Genomic DNA, 17,506 nt, shown 5'->3' with positions numbered 1-17,506 from the left:
ACATCTGTGTAACTGAATTTTTTGGTTCCCAAAATGAAGAAATGAAAATAAGTTTTCTAAAGCAAGAGTAAAGGAAAATTATACAGACATAATTTTAAGTTACTCTGTTATAAGAAGTTTCCATTTCATTTCCTTTGGCACATTATCTAACTGATTTTCTAATAGACATAATAACTCCTTTAGCACTATTACTATATATAGCGGCAGTTTATTTTGGCCACTGATATCTTTCTTTCTCCTTCAAATCTCAGCACCCAGGTCTCCCAACTCGCATGCTATCACTGAAAAATGCACTTCTAGCCACCGCGGAGGCTCCTGTATTTGCTATTGTGGTTAATCCCTAAACAAGAATGAAAATACTTGTTATTTCCAGATACTTATTGTTATTCTTTCTGAATCCATGTACTCTTCCTTCTGTCATATTATTGTTTTCCAGTTCACTCACTTGTTTTTGTTATTTTTATTGTCCATAAGGATGAATCCATTCATAGTTCTGCTGCTCTCTTCAAAGACTCCCTGATAAAGAGAAATATTTAGCATAGTTGTTAGCCACTGAGTATTTGAGGAAAAAAATACTGAAAGTTATATTTTTAAAGGGAATAGTAGAACAAGGATACTTTCTCTCTTTTGGCTTCGTGGATAGCTCTGGAGACAAAATTGTCTAATTTATTTAAAATAGCACTGATTCCATGAACAAATTTCTCATAGTTGATAAGAGAAAAAAAATAGGATGCAGGAGTACAATTCTGTTTTAAGAATGATTTTAATGGCACAATATTTTTTCTATATCAGGCGGTAATATAAACCTAAGATCCTGATAAATATTACTCTGCAGCACAGGCAGACAATTTTTTTAAAAGGATACATACCCACATATTTACATATATACCCTGAAATATATATCCTGTCAGCTGACAGGAACGAGAAGCAATGAGCCCAGTAGTAATGAGAACACCTAGCACCTAGTTCGTAGTTTCTAATACCGTTCTTCAATAAAAGGAACCAAAGAGTCTTAGAGAAATGGCTGATACCAGGGCTGGGACAATTAATGCACAGAAAGAACCTGGAGTATATGGTAGTTCAGAAAGTAAATAAGTGCTTTAAAAAAAAACCTCCAAGATAACGAAAATATCTTTATAGTGATGAAAGTAAAGAACTATTACTTGTATCTCCTTAAAATCTCTTCTATCTTCATATAATGTACCTACGCTATGACTACAGTAGTGAATACATGATTTATATCATGTCAATTGTTTATTTCATTGGATCGATTATGACTCTTGTGTTTGCATGATCTAGAAAGCCCTTTTCAAACTATCTTCAGTAAAAATTGGAATTTTTAGGATTATATAAATTAAGAAAAATCTCATCTTTGTTCTTTTGAATCCAAAAATTAATCATAAGATATATAATAGCCCTGATTTTAGCAAGATCTTTCTCTCTCTCACCTCTTTTTCAATGTCTAACTTACAGAATCCTTGTCTTTGTCCATTTTGTGTTGCGGTAACAGAATACTACAGACTGAATATTGTATAAAAACAGAAATGTATTCCTCACAATTCTGGAGGCTGGCAAGTCCCAGATCAAGCGAAGGTGCCAAACTCTTATGTGGACTTTCTTACTATGACCTCACATTTTGGCAGGTGGAAGGCAAGAGAGAATAAATACAATCACCAGACCGGGGCTGCAGTCACCACCCAATGCTCTGCTTATTAGAAAGCATGACACTCTTGCCTGTGGCTCTGAAGAAGTGGCTCAGAGATTTTTCCTGGTGGGAGAGGTAGAATAGGGAGTCCTGAAGTTATCCCCAAAGGAACTGACTTTGTTTGAAACACAATGTGAGGAATTTCAAAGTTAAGATCAGTCTTTAAAGCAAGGGATATTTTGGTGGTACGCAATTATAACAGTTTGGTAGCACCATTAGACCAATAAGCCAAACTACAGAGTATCCATTTGACTGGAGAAAACCAGGGAAAGACAAAGCTAGGAAGAATCCTTCTAGAGCCAGAACAACAACAACAAAAATGGCCTTAAAACTACCTCTGCAAAAGGACTTAAATTTAAGTTGGACTATGGAGCAATGTGTCATCCTGAGATTCAGGTGAAAAACTGGTCAACTTTAATATCATGGCATGATACAAACAAAGGCAGAGAACTCGCAAGATCAGAAAAAAGGAAAAGAAAGCACTGTTAAAATCGCTGTGATTTTAGTGTGTCTACATGGATGCTCAAGGCTGTTTCCTCTAAAGGGTGACATTAGAAATAGAGAATTATGACCCCTATATAGTAAAAAGAGAAAACAACAGAAACTGCTTGCATAAATGCCAAATATTAGATTTAACACAGAAAGACATCAAAGAAAGTCTTATACATATGTTCAAATAGCTATGTACATAGAAATAAAGGAGGATATAATGGCAATATCTCATTAATAGAGATTATTAATAAACAGATATTTATTGTTAAAAAACCTAAATATTAGAGTTGAAAAGTGCTATAACTGAAATGAAAAATTTACAAGGCATGCTGAACCTTAGATATGAACTGGTAGAAGGAAGTATCCTAAAACCCGAAAGTAAATCAGCAGACATTTCACTGTCTAAAGAACAGAGAAATAATAAGAATAATTAATGTACCCTAGAGAAATGTGGGAAATTATTAAAGTAGCAGCATAGACATAACACAAATACAAGAAAGACAAGTGGAACAGGAAAAGAGCAAAGATATGCATTTTCTAAAATAATGGTTAAAATGTGTAAACTCTTATTAGAAACATCAATCTACACATCCAAGATGCTCAACAAAATACATGTTAAATAAACACAAAGACATCTATATCCAGACAAATTATCATAAAAATGCTGAAAGACAAAGACAAAACCTTGAAAACAGCAAGTAAAAAGGACTCGTCACATAAAAAAAAAAAAAAAAAAAGCTGACTTCTTATCAAACATAATTAATGTCAGAAGGCAGTGGGATAACATATTCAAAGTGCTGAAAATGTAATGTCAACTAAGAACGTTATTTTTAACAAAACTATCTTTCTCAAAATTAAAGGTATAATAAAAAGCTTCCCTAGATAAACATAAATGGAGAGAACCTGTTGTTAGCAGAATCACCCTATAAGAAAGACTAAAAGAAGGACAAGCTGAAAACAAGTGATTCCAGATAGTAATTCAAATCCATATTAAACAAACAAAGACAGCTGGTAAAGGTTATTATATGATTTATAAATAACAGCAAAAATACATATTTACTTCTCTCAGCTTACTTAATAAGCAATTATATAAAATGAAGTGTACACAACAGAATTTCGAGGCCTATAATGTATGGAAACGTAATATACTTAACTATAACAGGGAAAGAAACTTTGTGAGAACAAAGCTGAGTAATAAACTTTATACTTGATCTCCTTTCTATTCTTATTCATAATTGTAACAATATATTGTTGGGTTTGCAACATATATAGATATAACATTAGTAACAACAGGGTGGTAAAAGAGAAAATAGCTAGATAGGAACCAAATTTCTGCATCTCACTAGAATTAAGTCAGTATACATGTGAAATACATTTTGATAAATTAAGCTGCATATTATGGCTCTAGAGCAACAACTAGAAAATAACTCAATAGAAATAACAGCAGAATATACATTCTTCTCAAATATACATGGAGAGGCTTACAGTCACTGTGAAAGACATTGGTAAGCTGCAGACATTTTCCCAGACCCAGGACCAAGAACAGATGCCATTTTTAATCAGAGCATATACAAAGTCAGCTATTCTTTGGTGACCTGGCCATGTGGCCATGCAGGCATTTAAGTCTTGTGCCAGAGATTGGAGGGCCTGCTCTGGAGTGGAATAGAGGCCTCTATAGCCAGAACTGGGGAAAATGCCTCAGCAGCAGGTGCTAGAATTGTGCTCTCTGCCATCAAGAGCTTGGGGAAGAAGGAGAGCTGCTATAGCTGCAGTTTCTCCTGGGCAGCAAAATTGCAGCCAGAGCCAGCCGGGTGACATGGAACTGTCTATGTGTGCCATTGCTTAGTGCCCTAACCAGTTCCCCTGTGACTGTGGTGCAGCAGGGCTCTCTCCATTCCATCCTAGGCAGAAATACAGGCATTTAGAGTACCTGCTTGCTTGGATCAGAAGCCTGACATTCTGGATATTAGATCTTTGTCACATGCCTAGTTTGAAAATATTTTCTCCCATTATGTAGATTGTTTGTTTACTCTATTGATAGTTTTGTTGTGCGGAAACTCTTTGTTTAAAAAGATCCCATTTGTGAATTTTTGTTTTTGTTGCAATTGCTTTTGAAGTCTTCATCATGAAATATTTGCCAGAGCTGATGTCCAGAATAGTATTTCCTAGACTTTCTTCTGGAATTTTTATAGTTTTAAGTGTTACATTTAAGTCTTCCATCCATATTGAGTTAATTTTTGTATACAGTGAAATGTAGGGATCCAGTTTTAATCTTCTGCATATAGCTAGCCAGTTATCCCAGCACTATTGATTGAATAGGGAGTTATTTCCCTATTGCTTGCTATTACCAGCTTTGTTGAAGAACAGGTGCTTGTAGGTATGCTGCTTTATTTCTGAGTTCTCTATTGTGTTCCATTGGTCTACATGTCTTTTTTTTTTTTTTTTTTTACTAGCACTGTTTTAATTACTGTAGCCTTATAGTACCGTTTGAAGTAAGGTAGTGTAATGTCTCCAGCCTTGTTCTTTTTGCTTAGGATTGCTTTGGCTATTTGGGCTTTTCATTGGTTTCAAATGATTGTAGAACAGTATTTTCCTAATTATAATTCTAATAATAATTATTAATTATCAATTGATAATGATTAATTCTAAAAACATCATTAGTAGTTTGGTAGGAATAGCATTGAATCTGTAAATTGCTTTGGGCTGTATGGCCATTTTAACAATATTGATTCTTCCTATACATGAGCATGGAGTGTTTTCCCATTTGTATCATGTCTGATTTTGCTCAGCAGTGCTTTGTAATTCTCATTGTAGAGCTCTTTCGCCTCCCTGTTTAGCTGTATTTCTAAATATTTTATTCTTTTTGTGCTTATTGTAAGTGGGATTGCATTCTTGATTTGACTCTCAGATTTGACGTTATTAGTGTATAAAAATGCTGTTGGGTTTTGATAGATACATTGATTTTGTATCTGCAACTTTGCTAAAGTTGTTTATCAGACCTAGGACTTTTGGGCAGAGATGATGGCATTTTTTAGGTATAGAATTGTATCATCTGTGAAGAGAGATGTTTTGACTTCCTCTCTTCCTATTTGAATGACTTTTATTTCTTTCTCTTGCCTGATTATTCTGGCTAGGACTTCCACTACTATGTTAAATAGGAGTGGTGAGTGGACATTTTGTCTTCTTTCTGTTCTCACAGGGAATGCTTCCAGCTTTTGCCCATTCAGTATGATGTTGGTATGGGTTTGTCATAGGTGGCTCTTATTATTTTGAACTAGGTTCCTTCAATGCCTAGTTTGTTGAGAGTGTATAACCTGAAGGGATATTGAATTCTATTGACAGCCTTTCTGTGTCTATTCAGATGACCATATGGTTTTTGTTTTTAGTTCTGTTTATGTGATGAATCACATTTATTGATTTGCATAGGTTGAACCAACCTTGAATCCCAGAAATAAAGCTTACTTGATAGTGGTGGATTAGCTTTTTGTTGTGCTGCAGCATTCGGTTTGCAGTGTTTTGTTAAGGATTTTTGCATCTATGTTTATTAGGGATATTTGGCCTGAAGTTTTCTTTTTTTGTTGTGTTTCTGCCAGGTTTGGGTATAAAAACGAGTCTGGCGTCACAAGATAAGTTGGGGAGGAGTCCCTCCTCCTTAATTTTTCAGAATTGTTTAGTAGGATAGGTACCAGCTCTGTTAGAATTTGGCTGTGAATCTGTCTCATTCAGGGCATTTTTGGGTGGTAGGTTTTTTATTACTGATTCAATTTTGAATCTCATTATTGTCATGTTCGTGGATTTGATTTCTTCCCAGTTCAATCTTCAGAGGTTGTACATCCATTTCTTCTAGGTTTTCTAGTTTGTGTGCATAGAGTTGTTTGTAATAGTCTCTGAGGGTTTTTTGTATTTCTCTGGGGTTGGTGGTAATGTCCCCTTTGTCATTTCTTGTCATTTCTGATTATGTTTATTTGGATCTTCCCAATTTTTTGTTATTAGTCTAGTTAGTGGTCTATCAATCTTATTTATTCTTTCAAAAAACAAACTTTGGGTTTTCTTGATCTTTTGTATGATTTTCTCATCTCTGTGTAATTCAGTTCAGCTCTGATTTTGGTTGTTTCTTTTCTTCTGCTAGATGTGAGGTTGGTTTGCTCTTTTTTTCCAGTTCCTCTAGGTGTAATGTTCAGTTATTAATTTGAGACTTTTTTCTAACTTTTTGATATGAGTGCTTAGCACTATAAAATTTTCCCTCACACAGCTTTACTGTGTCCCAGTGATTCTTGTATGTTGTATCTTTGTTTTCATTACTTCCAAAGGATTTCTTGAATTTTCCCTTAATTCCTTTGTTTGTCAAAAAGTCATTCAAGAGAAGATTGTTTAATTTTCATTTAATACTATGGTTTTGAGAGATCATGGTATTGATGTTTATTTTTATTGCACTGTGAACAAGAGTGTGGTTGGTATGATTTCAGTATTTTTTTTTAATTTGTTGAGAATTGCTTTATGGCTGAGTGTGTGGTCAGTTTTAGAGTATGTGCCATGTGCAGATGAGAAAAACGTATATTCTGTTATTTTTGGGTGAAGTGTTCTGTTGGTGTCTGTTAGGGCTATTTGGTCAAGTGTTGGGTTTAGATCCAGAATACCTTCATTAGTATTCTGCTTCAATGATTTGTCCAATACTGTCAGTGGGGTGTTGAAGTATACCACTATTATTGTGTGGTTCTCTTTGGTAAGTCTCTAAGAACTAGTTTTATGAATCTAAGTGCCCCAGTATTGGGTGCATATATACTTAGGATAGTTAAGACTTCTTTTGAATTGAACCCTTTATCATTATCTAATATCCTTTTTGTCCTTTCTTTATAATTGTTGGTTTAATGTCTGTTTTGTTAGAAATAAGAATAGTAACTCCTGCCCTTTTTTGTTTTTCATTTACTTGATAGATCTTTCTCCTGCTCTTTACTTTGAGCCTGTGGATGACATTGTATCTGAGATGGGTCTCTTGAAAACAGCATCCAGTTGGGTCTTGCTTTTTTATCCAACTTGCCACTCTATGCCTTTTAAGCAGGACTTTTAGCTTGTTTACATTCAAGGTTAGTACTGATACGTGCTGATTTGATCCTGTCATTTTGTTATAAGCTTGTTGTTGTGTAGACTTGATTGTGTGGTTGCTTTAGAGTACCAATGGTTTATGTAGTTAAGTGTGTTTTTGTGGTAACTGGTGATGATCTTTCATTTCCCTGTTTAGCACTCCCTTAAGGGTCTCTTATCGGGGGAACCCACCCCCAATATTTCAATGTAAGTTCTTTCTATTTTCCATAAGTGTCAGCTGGCTGAGAAATAAAGAGAAAGAGTACAAAGAGAGAAATTTTACAGCTGGGCCTCCGGGGGTGACATCACATATCAGTAGGACCATGATGCCCACCTGAGCCTCAAAGCCAGCAAGTTTTATTAAGGATTTTGAAAGGGGAGGGGGTGCAAGAACAGAGAGTAGGTCACAAAGATCACATGCTTCAAAGGGCAAAAGGGGAACAAAGATCACATGCTTCTGAGGAAACAGGACAAGGGCAAAACAGAACTACTGATAAAGGTCTATGTTCAGCTGTGCACGTATTGTCTTGATAAGCATCTTAAACAACAGAAAACAGAGTTCGAGAGCAGAGAACTGGTCTGACCTCAAATTTACCAGGGTGGGGTTTTTCCCCTCCCTAGTAAGCCTGAGGGTACTGCAGGAGACCAGGGCATATTTCAGTCCTTATCTCACCTCCATAAGACAGACACTCCCAGAGCAGCCATTATAGACCTCCCCCCAGGAATGCATTCCTTCCCCAGGGTATTAATTATTAATATTCCTTGCTACGAAAAGAATTTAGCAATATATTCCCTACTTGCACATCCATTTATAGGCTGTCTGCAATAAGAAAAATATGGCTCTATTTTGCCCGACCCTGCAGGCAGTCAGACCTTATGGTTGTCTTCCCTTGTTACCTAAAATCACTGTTATTCTGTTCTTTCTCAAAGTGCACTGATTTCATATTGTTCAAACACAAGTTTTACAAGCAATTTGTACAGTTAACACATAATCAGAGTGGCCCTGAGGTGACATACACCTCAGCTTACGAAGATAACAGGATTAAGAGATTAAAGTAAGACAGGCATAAAAAATTATAAAAGTATTAGGAATTGATCAACGTCCATATTAAAATGAAATCTTCACAATTTATGTTCCTTTGCCGCAGCTCCAGCCAGTCCCTCCGTTTGGGGTCCCTGACTTCCCACAACATCTCTTGTAAGGCAAATCTGATGTTAATAAATTTCCTTAACATTTGCTTGTCTAAAAAGGATCTTATTTCTCTTTCACATATGAAGCTTAGTTTGGCTGTATAGGAAATTCTTGCTTGGAATTTCTTTTCATTAAGGATGCTCAATATAGGCCCCAAATCTCTTTTGGCTTGTAGGGTTTCTGCTGAAAGGTCTGCTGTTTGCTTAATGGGGTTTCCTTTGCAGGTGACCTGCCCCTTCTCTCTAGAAGCCTTTAATATTTTTTTCTTTCATATTGACTTTGGACAGTCTGATGACTATGTGTCTTGGGAATGGTCTTCTTGTATAGTATTTTGCAGGGGTTCTCTGAATTTCCTGAATTTAAATGCCAATCTCTCTAGCAAGGTTGGGGAAATTTTCATGGGCAGTATCCTCAAATATGTTTTCCAAGTTGCTTGGTCTCTCTCCCTCTCTTTCAGGGACCCCAGGGAGTCATAGGTTTTGTCTCTTTACATAATTCCATATTTCTTGAAGGATTTGTTCATTTTTTAAAATTCTTCTTTCTTTATTTTGGTCTGAGTTAATTCAAGAAACTGTTCTTTTAGTTCTGAGATTTTTTTCCTTCAGCTCAGTCTATTCTGCTGTTAATACTTTCAATTTTGTTAGTAAATTCCTGCCACAGGTTTTTTACCTCTATTAGATCAGTCTGGTTTTTTCTTGAATTGGCGATTTAATCTTTCATCTCTTGAATCATTTTATTGAATTCCTTGCATTCTTTGGAATGGGTTGTTTGGAGGTAAGGAGACACTGTGGTTTTTAGTGTTACCAGAGTTCTTGCACTGGTTCTTTCTCATCTTTGTGGACTGATGTTCTTTAACTGAGGTGTAATTTGAGTATAGTCAGTTGGCTTCATTTCTGGGTATTTACAGAGAACCAAGTCTTTGCACAGATCTTATTTGTGGTTAAATTCTTGACTTTGGTTTCACAAGAGTGTGTATTAGTAAAGTATTTTTGTTCAAATCTGGGCTGTCATCCAGTAGACTGCACTTCACCACAATGGCTGGTAGGTAGGTTCTTAGACACTGGCTCCTCTGTATTTCCTTGTGTTTGTAGCCATGCTTCCTCTCTGTGCTCTGAGAGTGGGCTCCTCTCCCACAGATCTCAGCCCTGGGGCTAGCATAGGCTTTTTCTTCCCTTGCCAGCTTGGGGGAAACAGGGGTGGGGACCTTGCAGTGGCAGTGGCAGAGGGTCTTTCACTTGTTTCTTAGGGCTCCACTTCAGAGAAATGCAGAGGCCCTCTTATCAGAATGATCAACTTGGGGTGGGGCAGCTTTGTTGTGAGACCAAGTTGGGGGAGTTGGGAGTCTTGTCTGGGGAAGAGCAGGTGCTGGTCTCATGGAGAAGACAGCTGTCCTCTTCTCCACAGGGCAGCTGCAGTGTGCTGGAGGTGTGAGTAAGGCACTCGGGACTTTGTTCCTTCCCCAGCCTGGTGACAGCAAGGGCAGTTACCAATCAGTGGCAGTGGCAGAGGGGCTGTCTATTGCCTCTGGTAACTCCACCACAGAAAGACACAAAGCTGCTGCCAATGGGAACTTTCAGCCAGTGGTGGGGCAGCTGCACAAGCTTATCTACTTTTTTTTTTTTTTTTTTTGAGACGGAGTCTCGCTCTGTCGCCCAGGTTGGAGTGCAGTGGCGCAATCTCGGCTCACTGCAAGCTCCGCCTCCCGGGTTCACGCCATTCTCCTGCCTCAGCCTCTCCGAGTAGCTGGGACTACAGGCGCCCGCCACAACGCCTGGCTAATTTTTTGTATTTTTAGTAGAGACGGGGTTTCACCATGGTCTCGATCTCCTGACCTCGTGATCCGCCCACCTTGGCCTCCCAAAGTGCTGGGGATTACAAGCGTGAGCCACCGCGCCCGGCCAAGCTTATCTACTTTTAAGAAATCTTTAATTTCCCGATAGCCATTAGTTCTTGGAATTTATAATAGACTTCACGGCATCTGATGATAATTACACAAGTGTAAGATTATAAAGTTTTGTGGGGAATAAGATTCAGAGAGAAATAAATACTAAAAATTATTTTTAAATTTTCTATTTATATATTGTTATAATGAGCACTAAGGCAAAAAAAATTTTTTTGAACATTTTAAAGATTTAAAAAATTAAAACACATTAAAAAGCTATAAAAGTATTAGAGGACTTTATCCCTATATGTTTGGCTTGCCCTTAGAAATAAGTTAATATTCAGAAAGCATATTAATACCACAGATACTTCTCCACAATAGTAGCAACTACATCTTTAATAATTAAAGAAGACAGGTATATATAGAATAGTGAAAAAAGGACTGTAACAAATAATATTATTAGTTTTTTTACGTGTGGATAAATTCTTATAATGCTACCAAGGCAATTTTCATAGAGCTCGAGGAAATAGCATTGAGACTTTATTATGTGTAACTCATAAATAGAAAATATAAGGGAGAGCATGAATATGAGCTAGTGACAGGCAAAATAACCCAAGTCCTGAGGTGGTGGTAAGAAAAGATAAAGGAGTGGCAGGATTAGAAATAAGATTTCTGATATTGAACTCGAGTTGGAAGAGGAGAGTCTGGTCTCAAAATGGAGGTGAAACTGCCTCCCAATAGCCCCAAGCCCGCTGCCGCCAGGGGGAGGAGGACCATGATCCCAGGGAACCATAGCAGTTGGAAAACTGTTTATTGGTGGTCTGAGCTTTGAAACTACAAATAATAGTTTAAGAGAACATTTTGAGAAATGGAGCACACTCACAGATTGTGTGGTAATGAGAGCCCCCAAACAAAACGTTCCAGGGACTTTGATTTTGTGACTTATTCTTATGTTGAGGTGGATGCAGTAATGTGTGCTCGACCACACAAGGCTGATAGGTATGTAGTGGAACCAAAGAGAGCTGTTTCTAGAGAGGATTCTGTAAAGCCTGGTCTCAATCTAAGAGTGAAGAGACTTTTTGTTGGTGGTATTAAAGAAGATACAGTAGAATATAATTTGAGAGACTACTTTGAAAAGTATGGCAAGATTGAAACCATAGAAATTATGGAAGATAGGCAGAGTGGAAAAAAGAGAGGATTTGCTTTTGTAACTTTTGATGATCATGATACGGTTGATAAAATTGTTGTTCAGAAATACCACACTATTAATAGGCATAATTGTGAAGTGAAAAACAGGGGTGGGGACTTTCTAAACAAGAGATGCAGTCTGCTGGATCACAGAGAGGTCATGGAGGTGGATCTGGTAATTTTATGGGTCGTGGAGGAAACTTTGGAGCTGGTGAAGGTAATTTTGGCTGTGATGGAAACTTTGGTGGAAGAGGAGGTTATGGTGGTGGAGGTGGTGGTAGCAGAAGTAGTTATGGAGGAGGTGGTGGTGGATATAATGGATTTGGAGGTGATGGTGGCAACTATGGCAGTGGTCCTGGTTTTAGTAGTAGATGGGGCTATGGTGGTGGTGGACCAGGATATGGAAACCAAGGTGGTGGATATAGTGGTGGTGGTGGAGAATGTGATGGTTACAATGAAGGAAAAATTTTGGCGGTGATAACTATGGTGGTGGTGGGAACTATAATGATTTTGGAAATTATAGTGGACAACAGCAATCAAATTATGGACCCATGAAAGGGGGCAGTTTTGGTGGAAGAAGCTTGGGCAGTCCCTATGGTGGTGGTTATGGATCTGGTGGTGGAAGTGGTGGATATGGTAGCAGAAGGTTCTAAAAACAGCAGAAAAGGGCTATAGTTCTTAACAGGGGAGAGAGAGAGAAGTTGTTAGGAAAGCTGCAGGTAACTTTGAGACAGTCATCCCAAATGCATTAGAAGAATTGTAAAAATCTGCCACAGAAGGAACGATGATCGATAGTCATAAAAGTTACTGCAGCTTAAACAGGAAACCCTTCTTGTTCAGGACTGTCGTAGCCACAGTTTGCAAAAAGTGCAGCTATTGATTAACGCAATGTAATGTCAATTAGATGTACATTTCTGAGGTCTTTTATCTGTTGTAGCTTTTTCTTTTCATTACATCAGGTATATTGCACTGTAAATTGTGGTAGTAGTACCAGAAATAAAAAATTAAGGAATTTTTAACTTTTCAAATAAAAGAAAAGAAATAACATTTCTTTAAGTTCTTCAGTGTCTCTGATTCTAAAAGAGGAAGCTTCATTTAGCATAACATTTTGTATGGTCTGCTTCTTAGTAAGTCAAATGCCCAGAGCACTTGATGTGCCTTCCTATGGCATTCATTTCATTCTTCCCAGTCTTAAAGTAGTCTGTTTACTTTTCGCCTCCTCCATTAATAATATGAGAGGGCATTTATTGAAGAGTGACTGTGCGCCAAACACTTAAGAATGTCTCTGATATATGTTTTTTCTGATTCTTAAAACAGCTCTGTGAAAAATATATTAGTATCCTTGCTTGTAAAGACAAGATCAGGAAACGAAGGCACAGAGTAGTTGAGTCATTTGTCCAAAGTCTCCAAGTAAGTTTTGAAGTGAAATTTAAGCTTAAATACATGTAACTAATGAATATGTTTTTTTTACTATGCCTCTTGATACCCTCCTGAGGACAGAGACTTTGTCTTACTCATTTTATTCAAGTGAAGTGAATTATGTAATATAACCTAGCATCGTGTAAATATAAGTAGACTAGGAATAAAGAACTTTGGGTTCTGATCACTGGTTAACTGTAAAGTCTTCTTGAGTAAACAACTTCCTCTCTGCCTGCTTTCATGCTTTATTTCTCCAATTGTAGAATGGCAGTTCAATGTCTGGAGTGAGAATGTGGATTTGGAAACAGGTGTGAAGGAGAACTTTCACGGATAATGCATCCTTATTTCAGCTAGAGACTATAGTATGTTTAACCCCTCACTTAGTCACTGGGAAATCCTTTTAACCCTCATTGTGATACAAACATCTCAATTTTGTTTTTATACTTCTTCATAGAGTGGTAGCCACAGAGAATTATCTTCAATAGTGTCAAAGGAAATCAGTTATTCAAACAAAAGTTTGGAACCCAAACAAGACCAATAATTTATTTATCAGTAATATGAGCTTCCAATAATACCCTTGAAAGCTAACACGAGGAAAATCATGTCAGTGTATTTAAAGCATCCTCCTGTTCCTCTTTTTTTTTTTTTTTTTTTTTTTTTAGTTTATGTTAGCACACCCTCAGCTATATTTTCTTTTCGGCTTGCCAGCAATATTAAGTTAGCTGGTGTTTTTATGAGATGCCACAAACATATTTTCTTTGTTGTAGATATCTAAAAGAAGCAAGTGGCTTGAACTGTCACTTTCTCTGACATATTTTGCTGCTTTTTGGGTTCTGATATCAGTTTTTCTAGCTCATGAGTTCTTAGTCAGGGCTGAATGCTCCTTCCTTTGGCATGAGCTGAAAGACTGTGGTAACCCACAGAAAAACTGACTGTCATAGTGCTCTTCAAAGTTCTCCAAAAGTTGAAACTGTGCTTCTTTTACAGCCTCCTGGAGAATATGCCTATATGGAACATCTTGCAGGCATTTCACATTCCTGCTCTGACTTGGACTCCATCTATAATTACATGGTGATTTAAAAATCCATTTGAAAGAGGTATGGTTAGAGAGGATTAGCCAGCTTATTAAAATATCCTTTTTTTCTATAAAGTTTTCTGCTTTTCCACAGCCAAAGCCTTCACATGGTTGGATGTGATATGAAAGTTTGAAATAAATGAATTGAAAAATAAAACTGTTAACATTTGAGATTCAACCAAATCAGAGAGATATTTTTTATATACTAAATAGATATTTTATGTGTTAATTGCTAGGCATATGCTGGCAACCCTAGCTCAGCTGTGTTGAAGTTAAACAGCTTTAGATTTTAGGATTTGAAACAATCTTCACATGATATTTGGAAGGGGTTACACAGCTACTTTGCACTGGCAGATTCACCTCCATGAATAGAATCTTCGTTTTTCCTACCTGCTTTCCTTTTGCAATGATACAAGGTGATGTCAGTCACCGAGAATTTCAATAGGACCCTGTTGTCAGAATCTATCACGATATTAGGTTTATTTGGCAGTTGGTTAGGAAGTAGATTATTTTATTTTTGGCCATTAATTTCCATTGTGCATTTCATTGAACACTCTAGTTTTAATTATCTATTTCCAGAACTGCACATTTTAAGCCACTGTAATCATACAATGTTTGTGTTGTCATTGGTTAAATTACAATAATTTCACTCCAGAAGATTTGTTACCTTCACATGGGAGAGTGACAAAAACCCATCAACAGCTAGCCATTATTGGGCCCCACATCCTCAAAAGTCATGGAATTCTAGAAAGAAATATAAATGAGGGAAGCAGATCCCAGTGAGAAGGTCTATTATGACCAGGACAGTTTATGCCCCGCCTACCTGGATTCAGGTAGTTTAAACTTGTTTACTCAAACTCAGATTGCAAGTTCATAGCCCATGTGGGGAAGTTGGAGTGAATAATCACTCTGTAGTTTCTGCATTTCTGGCAGAGGCAGAATATGCTGGTTTAAGGACTAACAGTTTTCTTCCCAGCTCTAGACAGTGTGGATGGAAAAGGCCTATACCTACCCAGTACATGGAAGTTGAAAACGTAATAGGCAAGTGAATGCCCTAATCAAGATGAACTTTGCCATGTCTCCAAAGTTACTTCAGTGCAAATCAGAGCCTCTCTGTCTTTATAGTTAAGAGAATATGATTTTCAATCAGCATTCTTATTGGCTGTTTCAATACTAATTCCACTCATCTCCTAGATTCTCCATTAAAAGGTTAGGATTAGAGAAATATCAGAATTGCCAGGTTCCAGTGTCTAAGAACTATATAAACTCAGCCTGTATAACACCATGGCTTCTCAGAGCTGTAAGGATATTAGTGAATTCCCTATTCCACTCTCATTTTATATGTGAACACTCTATAAGCCCAGCTAGAGTGAATTTCTGGAAGTCGCACAGTTGGTAAGAATAAAAGACCGCAATGCCATTCCTTTCCTTCAGTTTTCCTATGATATATAATATTGAATATATGTACGTTCTATTCTACATTGCTTCCTTTTGAGCAACCCTATCTTCTCCATGCAATAGTTTATATATTGATGTATACAGGATTAAGTATGGAAACTAAATTCACCCAAAAAAGATCTGTGACATTTAGGGTTAAGTCAGCAACCAGCTCTAGTAGCTGAATATATTTTAACTGCTGTGCTGTTATCAGTATGAGCTATTGATAAGGATTCTTCCTAATGCAGAACCTGCCTGGCAGAGCAGAAGCTGATGTCTCCTATGATACATATGGCCACAACAGAGACCCTGCCCCAGACTGACTAGCAGCCTCAAAACCAAGGTCAGCACTCAGCAGGGAGACAATACATGGTAGTGGGTTTTCAAACATGGACTACAAATGAATTACAAATATACTATACGTGGCAGGATAGGAATGGCAACATATTATCTACAAACCAATGCTTAAAGGATATTGGTCTTATCTTCTGAGACACTTCTACAATGTCCCTACCTTGAACTTCACCATATCCTTAATAGCACTCTCTGCTCACAAATTGAGAGGTGTTTTTATATGTCACTTTTATTCCTCTGCTAACATATTTACTCAAACATTTCCAGCTTCCTTATGTTCAGAATACATCTGTTTATAGAACATCCAGCACACTTGGAATAGATAAGAGTCTCAGTAAATGCTCCATTTTAGTGAAGACCCATGGAGGGAAAGCAAAAAGGAAAATAAATTACAAGATAAAGTAAAACTAGCAATGCTAGAGGGGTCTAGCCACCACTATGGGAGCTACAGAAAAAATTGACTACCTCATTTTGGTGGAATCAGCTCACACAGGAAGTGATATTTGAGGATTAGCAAATTTCTAGTTCAATGAGAACAGAAATGCAAAAAATAATTGCTTTATCTATTTCAAGTCTATTCAAAAACATCCATTTGGACTTGGTTTTGCTACTAAATTGGTTTTTAAAATATAATTAAGGGCTAGATTTTTGGAGGTACACAAAAATGAAAGAATCTGGAAGATGACACGTTTAGAAGTTAAGAAGAGGAAGAGTTAATTTTTGTCGCAGGAGGCCATGTTTCTGAATTACGAACCATGATATAAAACTCGAAGTGCTGGTTAGAGGGCTGGTATGAAGGATATGCCAATTTAATCTCAAATCAGTGAAAGGTTAAAACAAACAAAAAACCCAAATATATATGCCACTAAGTTAGGGCAGATTTTTTTTTTAAGTTTTAAGTGTGATAGGAAAATGTTTAAATGTTTACTACCTGCACAATAGTTTAAAATTAGATTGTCTTCATTTCTCAGTTGCTGCTATCTTTGAGGTCAGCTGCATTGCATAAAATAATATGGGAACCCTTGTTGCCTGTTACATAATTACAATCGTGGAAGAGATAAAGATTACATCCCAATAAACTGTGCTGAGACTGATAGGAGCTGAGGAATAATGTCATCTAATGGATTTTTGTTTTATTTTCTAAAATGTCTTTGTCCTCTGGTTTCCTAGGTCTTTTCTGTGTTCAGAGAATTGGTGCTGCTTTGCAGAGAAACATTACCTTTTTTTAGCTAATCTTCTTTGTCATTTTCCCCCAATACATTCAATAAATGTTTACCGAGGGACAATTAAGTGCCAGGCACTGTTCTACATACTGAGAAGATGAAGGGAAAAATGAAAACATTTTACCAAAACACGGTTTCTTATTTATTCTGAATGAAATTAGGAATCTACTTTGGGAGATAACATTGGAGATAACAACCAGATAACTGCTTGAAAAACTAAAATATAAACAGTTAAAAGAGGTTGTAACTAGGGACTAAAAATAAAAGTAGGAGGGATGGAGCAAGAAAGTTGCTTTTCACCATAAGCTCTTCTGTATTTTTTTTTTTTACTGTATTTATGTATTATTTGTATATAAATTAAAACTAAGTAACTGATGCCTTGAAAAGGAGCATGGAATGTGCTTACATCCTTAGAATGAGGCTGCAAGAGACACTGAAAATAAGAATAATGAAAAAC

General features: G+C 36.9%; 1 pseudogene; it reads left to right on the top strand.

The window, feature by feature from the left end:
* Positions 1–1,020: 1,020 nt before the first annotated feature.
* On the top strand, positions 1,021–12,205 carry LOC116459806 (heterogeneous nuclear ribonucleoprotein A3-like; annotated as a pseudogene).
* The last annotated feature ends 5,301 nt before the right edge of the window (positions 12,206–17,506 follow it).

Source organism: Hylobates moloch, unplaced genomic scaffold, assembly GCF_009828535.3.
Source record: "Hylobates moloch isolate HMO894 unplaced genomic scaffold, HMol_V3 SCAFFOLD_20, whole genome shotgun sequence".
NCBI lineage: Eukaryota > Metazoa > Chordata > Mammalia > Primates > Hylobatidae > Hylobates > Hylobates moloch.
Note: the sequence above shows the minus strand (reverse complement) of the source record. Positions and strands in the feature narration are given on the sequence as shown.